The sequence below is a fragment of the Mus caroli genome, unplaced genomic scaffold (assembly GCF_978045245.1).
Source record: "Mus caroli unplaced genomic scaffold, Mus_caroli_1 scaffold_8, whole genome shotgun sequence".
Taxonomy (NCBI): Eukaryota; Metazoa; Chordata; class Mammalia; order Rodentia; family Muridae; genus Mus; species Mus caroli.
Window position 1 is genome coordinate 73213215 of NW_028227263.1, and position 8969 is coordinate 73222183.

Genomic DNA, 8969 nt, shown 5'->3' on the forward strand with positions numbered 1-8969 from the left:
GAAAATTGAGCAGAAGACACTCTTGGCTGCTTTGAAACAGCACTAAGAGATTAAATGGGCAGGGCTCAGGAGACAGCTCAGTGGTACCATGACTGCCTTGCAGGCATGACGTCATGGTTGTTGAGTCCCTAATCCTAAAGATAATTGTAACAACAGTAATAACAGACAGAATGGGTTCAGAGGAGAGAAAGTGGCTTCCTCAGTCCTCACACAGGATGATTAATCTCAGGAATCCCTGTATAACCAATACCCTGGATGCTCAAGTCTATAGAAGATGATATTGCATTTGCTTATAACTTAGGCACATCTTCCCCCACACGGCACCTCATCTCTGGCATGGTCGTGGCACTGAGCACAACGTAAATGCTCATGTAAATGATTGTGGTACTGTGCTTTGTGATAAGGAGAAGTCTGCATGTGCAGTACAGATCAGATATTAATAGACAGTTGCTTTGAACCCTTGGATGTTTGACCCACAGATTTGAAAGGCCAGTTCTGTAATCTCAGTTGATTTTGTGCTTTAACCATCCCAAAATTATTATTCTACTACTTAAAGGTAACTGTTACTTTTGGTAATAATGGTAACCGATTAACTACTCAGCAAAATCTGTTTACAATCATAGTGGGGAAAGATGGTTAGTCCTAAGGTAGGAGCGAGTTCTACTTTAAAGAGTTGAGAAAACCTTCGACACTACCATGGCTGGGAGTGGATCTTCTTGTTGTAGGGCTCTGGCCTGTGTTAGATGTTTACTGGCATTAGCACCCCTTTGTTAAGACAACCAAAAAAAAAAGAAAACACTGGGTAAGAATGGAGAGGGGTGATTTGAGACAGGGTTTCTTTCTCTGTGTAGCCCTGGCTATTCTAGAACTCAATCTGTAGACCAGGCTAGCCTCAGAACTCCGAGAGCCCACCTTCCTCTGTCTCCCAAGTGCTGGGATTAAAGGTGTGTGCCACATACCCAGGAACAACCAGAATTTTAATGGGCGATACCAAGGGTCCCATATTGGGCTCACTGTTCTATAATTAGGGCTTATCTTAGAAGTGGAAGGGAGTAGCAATTAGGAAACATACTATGACTCAGAATAGGCATATATTAAGATTTTGAGGTTATAAAATAGGCATATATTGATATTGTGTTTTGATTAATGTTCTTTGTAAAACTTGCCACAGGTGTGTCAAATTTGAGCTCTTCAGACAGCTTTATTCTTTTCTTCTTCTTCTTCTTCTTCTTCTTCTTCTTCTTCTTCTTCTTCTTCTTCTTCTTCTCCTTCTCCTTCTCCTTCTCCTTCTCCTTCTCCTTCTCCTTCTCCTTCTCCTTCTCCTTCTCCTTCTCCTTCTCCTTCTCCTTCTCCTTCTCCTTCTCCTCCTCCTCCTCCTCCTCCTCCTCCTCCTCCTCCTCCTCCTTCTCCTTCTTCTTCTTCTTCTATGTAAAAGCAAGAGGTTTTCTTTTGGTTGGGATAAACTTTCGATTAGTCCTTCAAGGCGGGTGGCTAGAATGGCTATTACAAGCAATTTTTATACTTTTTAGGGGTACATCAGCAAGGTTACAGTTCAAACTTATTGGCTAAGCATACTGACCTTTAAATCAATTGGCTTGCAAGCATGACGCGAATTTGAACTGTACCTGGGACTTTCTAGAGGGTCACGCGCCTATCAGTCAGTACATTCTGAGAATTTTTTATTCAAGAATGTTCCTGTGGATGGAGATTGGAATTTGGCCTAGCCTTGACCCCACCCCAGGCAGGAGGGGGAAGCAAACAGCTTTATTCTTTTTTTCTTTTTTTTTTTTTTTTTGTTTTGTTTTGTTTTGTTTTGTTTTTCAAGATAGGGTTTCTCCGTATAGCCCTGGCTATACTCACTTTGTAGACCAGGCTGGCCTTGAACTCAGAAATCCGCCTGCCTCTGCTTCCTGAGTGCTGGGATTAAAGGCGTGCGCCACCACACCCAGCTAGTTTTACTCTTAAATGCTAAATAATGGACAATTTTTTTCTTATAAAAGTTTTATAAATCTAATTTCTTGCTAACTCAGGACAGTTGATTTATCATTGGGGATATGACTATGTAGAAAATATTTATTGAAAATTAAAATAAATTATTCTAATATGGAAAAAATAGCTCCATAGGCTCATTTATTTGAATGATTGGCACTACTTAAGAAGAATTAGGAGGTGTGGCCTTGTTGGAGTAGGTGTGGCCTTGTTGGAGGAAGTCTCTGGAGAGGATTCAAAAGCTCAAGCAGCTCAAGAGACCATGCAATTCACTCTCAGCTCAGCAGAGACGCAGGATGGGGAGTAGCAAGCGGGAGCAAAGCAGGCAGAGATACGGGTCAGGCAACACTTTGGCGTCTGTGGTGGTGAAGCAGGAGCGCCTGAGCCCCGAACCCAGCGCTCCAGATGCTAGCCTGCCCACTGCCAAGCCCGATGCTAGTCGTTCCCCAGACAAAAAGAAAAGGAAGTCCTCCGGGAGAAGAAGCAAGTCCCCTCCGACTAAGAGAAGCCGGAGTCCCCAGTACTCCACGGTCAAAGTGAAGCAGGAACGTGAGGACCATCCACCCAGAGGACGAAAGGATCCACAACCCCGGGAGCCATCAGAACAGGAGCACAGGAGAGCAAGGAACAGTAATGAGCGAGCCCGGCACCTGGGCCGTTCCCACCAAAGGAGGAGCTCTGATGAGAGGCCTGCCAGTGGACAGGGCCGGGATAGAGACAGCCAGAACCTGAAGGCTCAGGAAAAAGACAGGGACTTTCATAATGCCAGGCGCCAGGAGCATCGCCAGCAGAATGGAAGTGCTGGCGGCAGTGAGGTTCAAGAAGAGGTGATCCCTCACCCTGCTGGTAACAGAAGCAAAGAGGTGCCCGTTAAGGAAAAACCATGCTTTGAACTTTCTGGGGCACTTCTTGAGGACACTAATACCTTCCGGGGTGTGGTTATTAAATACAATGAGCCCCCAGAAGCCCGGATCCCCAAAGAACGGTGGCGTCTCTACCCCTTTAAAAATGATGAGCTGCTTCCACTCTTGTACATCCATCGGCAAAGTGCCTACCTTCTGGGTAGACATCGACGCATCGCAGACATTCCCATCGACCATCCCTCTTGCTCAAAGCAACATGCAGTCTTCCAGTACCGGCTTGTGGAGTCCACCCGTGCTGATGGCACGGTTGATCGGAGAGTGAAGCCCTTCATCATTGATCTCTGCTCAGCCAATGGAACGTTCTTAAACAACAAGCGTATTGAGCCACAGAGATACTATGAACTGAAAGAAAGCGACGTACTTAAATTTGGATTCAGTAGCCGAGAGTATGTCTTGCTTCATGAGTCTTCGGACACCTCTGAACTTGAGGAAGGAAGATGAAGAGGAGGAAGAGGAAATGGTACCCCACAGCTGGCAGATGAAAGGCAGCCTCCACTATTAGAAACTATCCCTATTGGGGTTGGAGAGATGGCTCAGTGGTTAAGAGCACTGACTGCTCTTCCAGAGGTCCCAAGTTAGTTCCCAGCAACCACATGGTGGCTTACAACCATCTGTAATGGGATCTGATGCCCTCTTCTAGTGTGTCTGAAGACAGCTACAGTGTACTCATACATAAAATAAATAAATCTTTGTTTAAAAAAAAGTTTATTTTGAACTTAGGGGTTTTTTTTGGGGGGGGTAGGCAGTGACAGTTTACCACGTGACCTCTTGATTGACTGTCTTTGATAAACACCTGTGTGGACATGACTGTAGGGAGGTCATGGCTTCTACCAACAGGAGCTGATGCTGTACCAGGCACTGGGCTGTAGTTCTGCACCCTGTGAGGATTCTTGATTTCGCCATGAAACACAGACATCATAGTTTGATCATCCGGACTTTTTCTTCAGCTTTGCATTTTTTATTTAAATGTTACCCCTCTTCTCCCTTCTGACTGTGTAGGAGGGGCCTTGCTGTGGCCTGGGGACGGAGGTTGTGTAGCTGCCACACTTCTACTTCATCTTTGATCATGCATTTGTATTTACCTCCCCAGAGGGGAAAGTAAGGGACAGCCTAGTGTCTAAACTTCCCACCTGGGGTCTGTGTGAGTAGAAAGATACTCCTTGCCGGACAGTGGTGGTGCACGCCTTTGATCCCAGCACTTGGGAGGCTGAGGCAGGTGGATTTCTGAGTTCAAGGCCAGCCTGGTCTACAGAGTAAGTTCCAGGACAGCCAGGGCTACACAGAGAAGAAAGAAAGAAAGAAAGAAAGAAAGAAAGAAAGAAAGAAAGAAAGAAAGAAAGAAAGAAAGAAAGAAAGAAAGAAAGAAAGAAAAGAAAAGGAGAGAAGAGTAAAAGAAAGATACTCTTAAAGTCTGTGTACTTTAGAGTTGTATGCTGAATTTCATATGACAGTGTTTTGTGATTATAAATAATACCACATGATAGGCAAAGGCCTGTCTGCATTTGGAGATATGTATTTTTGAAATAAAAATAAAATAAAATTTGTAAATATATTTTTTTAAAAAAACCATTTCAGTGTCTTGCTGTTCCTGCTGCCTGCAGTTTGCAGATGTAGAACCCTCAGCTACTTCTCCAGCACAAGGTCTGCCTGCATCCCACCGTTCTGCCCATCAAGATAGCAATGGACTAAACCTCTGAAACTGTAAGTAAGCCCCAGTTAAATGCTTTATTTTATAACAGTTGCTGTGATCAGAGTGTCTCTTCACAGCAATAAAACACTGACTTAGAACCACCCGTACCTGTAGGCATAAGAATAAGTAAGTGTGTTGAGGATAGCCTGGTGCCATTTGTATTTTGATGCTAATTCAGCTTCCCACCCCCCAAATCGGGCTGCCTGGGCCGAGAGTGAATCAGAACTTCATGTGACCCGTCTAATGAATACAAAAACCAATCACTTGGTGAGTAGGCGAGACTTCCGGGTTGGACCGAGGACTGCAGAAGGGGAAAGTGGACTGGAGGATGGGAGCGTGAAGGTGAAAATGTAGGTAGTGGAGACCCAGATTCAGGTGGCGGATCTGTTTGGATCCGCTACCAGAGGATTTAACTTAGAATGGCTTATAATTAGGATGTTAGTTGTTGCGCCCTGTGGTTGAGTTACCATTGATCTGAACTAAGTTTGTGTGGTGGTTCCCTTCACACAGCATCTCAACTGGGTTCAAGAGAGACAGGTACAGCAGCAAAGCCTTAGTTTGCAAAAAGTGCACCCCCAAAAGCCCATGGGAATTTGGAAGCATGGGGCTAGCATGGTAGTGACCCGCCAGTGGGAACCTAGTGAGTCGGGCGGTGAGATTTCAGAGCTCCGGATCAGAGAGTTGGCCAAAGATAACAAAGGCCCACCGGAGCCTAGCCGGAGGTAGCGTGCTTGGTGGTTTTTAATATTTCATGCTACATAAATGCAGTGAAGAAGTACACTAGCTTAGGAAAGCAGCCGTGTCTCCTCTCAGTTCCATGGCCTCCCCAGCTGTGGGTATTTGGCTAAATTTACAGCCCCAGGCATGAATTCCCTCCGACTGAGAGAGTGAAATTAGACAGCTGTCAGTTACTAAGATACAAGATAATGCTGTACACCTCTGGGGATACCTGACCATGCTGGTCACTGTGGTTCTGGGAGTCACAGCTGGGTGGCTGCTTTTCTCTCTTAGCAGTTTATATTGATGCCTTCTGGCACTGAGACCAAGTCCTTAGGGAAGAGGCCTCCGGGTCAGATTCAGCCCGATTCTTCCAGGTCCCTTGTCCAAAGCATGTGTTGTCTTCCACAATAGGGGCTTTCCTTTACATTCTGGGAGGTAACCAAGGGCAACGGTAATGTCTTTTTTAATCCACTGTCATAGTACATCAAAAGTCCTATTGTCTGTGCATACATTTCTGCCTTGGATTGTCAGATGTGCAAAAGCAAGACTTCCCAAGAATCCATCGCTGCAATCTAATCTCCCTGAAGCTCAGGCAGAAGCAACCGATAAGGCTTCACAGCATCCAAAATCCAAGTCTAAAGAGACTTGAATCTGTTTCCAACCAAGCACAGCAGGAGACTGGAAACCCAAACAGCAGCAGGCTTGCAGCAAACATGACTAATAAGACTTGGCTTACAAGGAGTGCCGATATTATCCATTTTGTTCCATTTCATTTGTAAAATCTAGTTGTACCTATTAAATTGATTTGACTATTGGACTCTGTTCAATCGTTCGTAAAACACTATTTGCCCTAGCCTTAGCAGTTAAAAGTCCCCAGTGATGTGGAGTGATTACTCACAAGTTAAGAACGCACTTCCTGTTCTCCAAAAAACCTGATTTTGGTTCCCAGTATCCACATAGGGTACATACCCTGTACCTCCAGATCCAGGGTATCTGACACATTTCTCTAGCCTCCTGGGATAGTCCCACACACACGACATACATTCACACAGACAGACACACACACACACACACATCTGAGTGGGTAAAAGAGTAGGAAAGATCTAGAAGGAGTTGAAGAAGGGGAATAAATATTATCAAAACATACTGTATAAAAAGTGTTCACAACTTTTAAATAAAAGTACAAATAATTGGCATCTGAAAAAATAACAGGTCGGGAGAGGAGGGAAGAAAGACCTAGATGGCTGAGTGGGACCCCTGCTCTTCTGCTATCGTGCTGACCAGTGAGTGACAAGTCATTTAGCCTCACTGTGGCTCATTTTCCATTTTAAATGAAGTCTGCCTGCCCCACCTAATTCATGCGCCTATTAGTCGGATCGTCAGACAAAGGGTGCAAGGGGCATTTGGAAAATATTAAAAATACCATTCAATTACAAAGACCAGGTACCATCGGAGAAGGAAGACAGGCAGGAAAGTCAGCTAGTCTCCATATGTAAACTCCTCAAGGGTCACCTCCTGACTTGTGGAGCAGATAGAGCCCAGGTAGGGACAGAAAACAATAGCTGGAGTCCCGGCTCCATCTTCTTGGTCCTAAGACTCAGCGACTGACTGAGCAGAAAAAAAAAAAAGCAATCTCAACGGGAGATAAGGAGATAGCGCCCTTGGAATCAGTGAGGTCGGCATTACCTTTTTATTTTTCCTGTGTTCCAGGCTGGCCTTGACCTCTGTGCATCTGAGGATTCTGCTTATGCTCCCCTGCCTCCCCAATACTGGGACTACAGGTGATGCCGTGGAGATAGAACCCAGGCCGTCAAGCATCCTGGGCAAACACTCGACCAACTCAGCCACAACTCCAGGATCACCTTATTCACCCCGTGGCCATCACCACCCAGCCAGTGTTCTAAACGCTGAGAAGCACCAGAGAATTCCATACTACATGTGTATTTTCATGTTCATGGCTCTGCTGCTCTTCCTCCTTGTACTCCTTGGTGCTGAGCAAACAGTACCCTCGAGATAGACTGGGGAGCCCTCAAAGGAGGAAACTTCTCAGCAGATGCAGGAGGGAGCTTGACTTGTTCCATACGCTGTTTGGTCCACTTCCCCCATTGAGCAAAGAACTTCAGACTGCGTTTAGCAATCCATAACCTATTGCTTTAGGTCAGTGCACTTTCTGAGACGCAATTCCCCCCATGACCCCTAGCAAAATGTCCCTTCCCTCTGGAGATAGCACGCTTAAATACCCACAAGGAGCCAGCCATGGTCTATAAATGAGGGCAGAGGGGCCATGTGTGTGTATGTGCATGTGGGCACATCACTGTGAAATGTTGGGATGGTCTCCAGCAGGCTCCATTAAAACGGAGCAGCTGCTGCCCAGCACCAGACGATGATTGGTCTAGGTTTCTAGATCTTCCAGTGTTCCAAAGAAATCTAATATATTATTTTTTAATGAATTACATTTTTTTATTTGTGTGCATGCCATAATTCACTGGTGGAGATTGGGGAAACCTGAGGAAATTAATTCCTTCCTTCTACCACATGGTTTCCAGGGATTAAAATTAAACTCAAATTGTCAGGCTTGGCAGCAAATGCCTTTACCCACAGAGTCTTCTCATATTCCAGGAATTTTGGAGGGAGGGTGGCCAGGGGGCTGGGGGAGGGGGGTTCAAGGCAGCATCTCTCTATATAGCCCTGGCTATCTTAGAACTCACTATGTAGACCAAGCTGGCCTCTAACTCACAGAGATCCACCTGCTTTCACTTCCCAAGTGCTGGGGAGGAAAGGCGTGTGCCACCTCTGCTCAACGAGAATCAGAATTTTTAATATAAAACAACAGGATTCTCAAAAAGTCACTTAAACTACACATAATACATACATAGAAGATAACATATCAGGTCAAATTTGCACTGTAAATATACAAAAATAATAGGCTCTGCTTTCCCATCAAAAAATAAGAATTAAGGGCCAGTGAGATGATTCACCAGATAAAGGCAATTGCTGCTAAGCCTGACTACCTGAGTTTGATATCTGGAACCCACAGGGAAAGAAATAACTGACTCCAGAAAATTGTTTTCTGTGCCCCATAGGCATGCCATGGCACCCTTGTGCATGCACATGCACACACACACACATACACACAGAGGCACGCTAAAGGTCTGGAGAGATGGCTTCAAAGTTACAAACACTTGTTGCACCTGCTAAGGACTGGGCTTCGAAGCACTCACATAGTGGCTCACAATTGTCTAGAACTCCAGCCTGAGGGGATCTGATGCCCTCTTCTGATCTCCCTAGGCACTAGGCATGTGTGTGGAGCATATGCATATAAGAAAACAAAATAGTCGTACACATAAAAAAACAAGTAATAAATGTAAAACAAAAAGAAAAAGAAGGAAGATGAAGAAGCCAGGCTCACTTTTAATTCCAGTACCCAGGAGAAAGAAGCAAATGGGTAGCTGTGAATTCAAGCCCAGCTTGGTCTGTATTACAAGTTACTGGCCAACCAGGATTACATAGGGTGACTACATCTATCTTAATAACTTAATAGGGTGAAGAGAGGTGGAAGAAGACACCAAGTTTAGGCAGTGAAGGAGTTGGAAAACAGAAAGCTGATGATAATAGAACAAGGGGGCCATGTTCCAGCCCCAGAAAGC

The 8969-nt window shown here is 45.1% G+C and overlaps 1 pseudogene; it reads left to right on the forward strand.

The window, feature by feature from the left end:
- The first annotated feature begins 2285 nt into the window (after nucleotides 1-2285).
- Nucleotides 2286-3414, forward strand: LOC110299505 (smad nuclear-interacting protein 1 pseudogene; annotated as a pseudogene).
- The last annotated feature ends 5555 nt before the right edge of the window (nucleotides 3415-8969 follow it).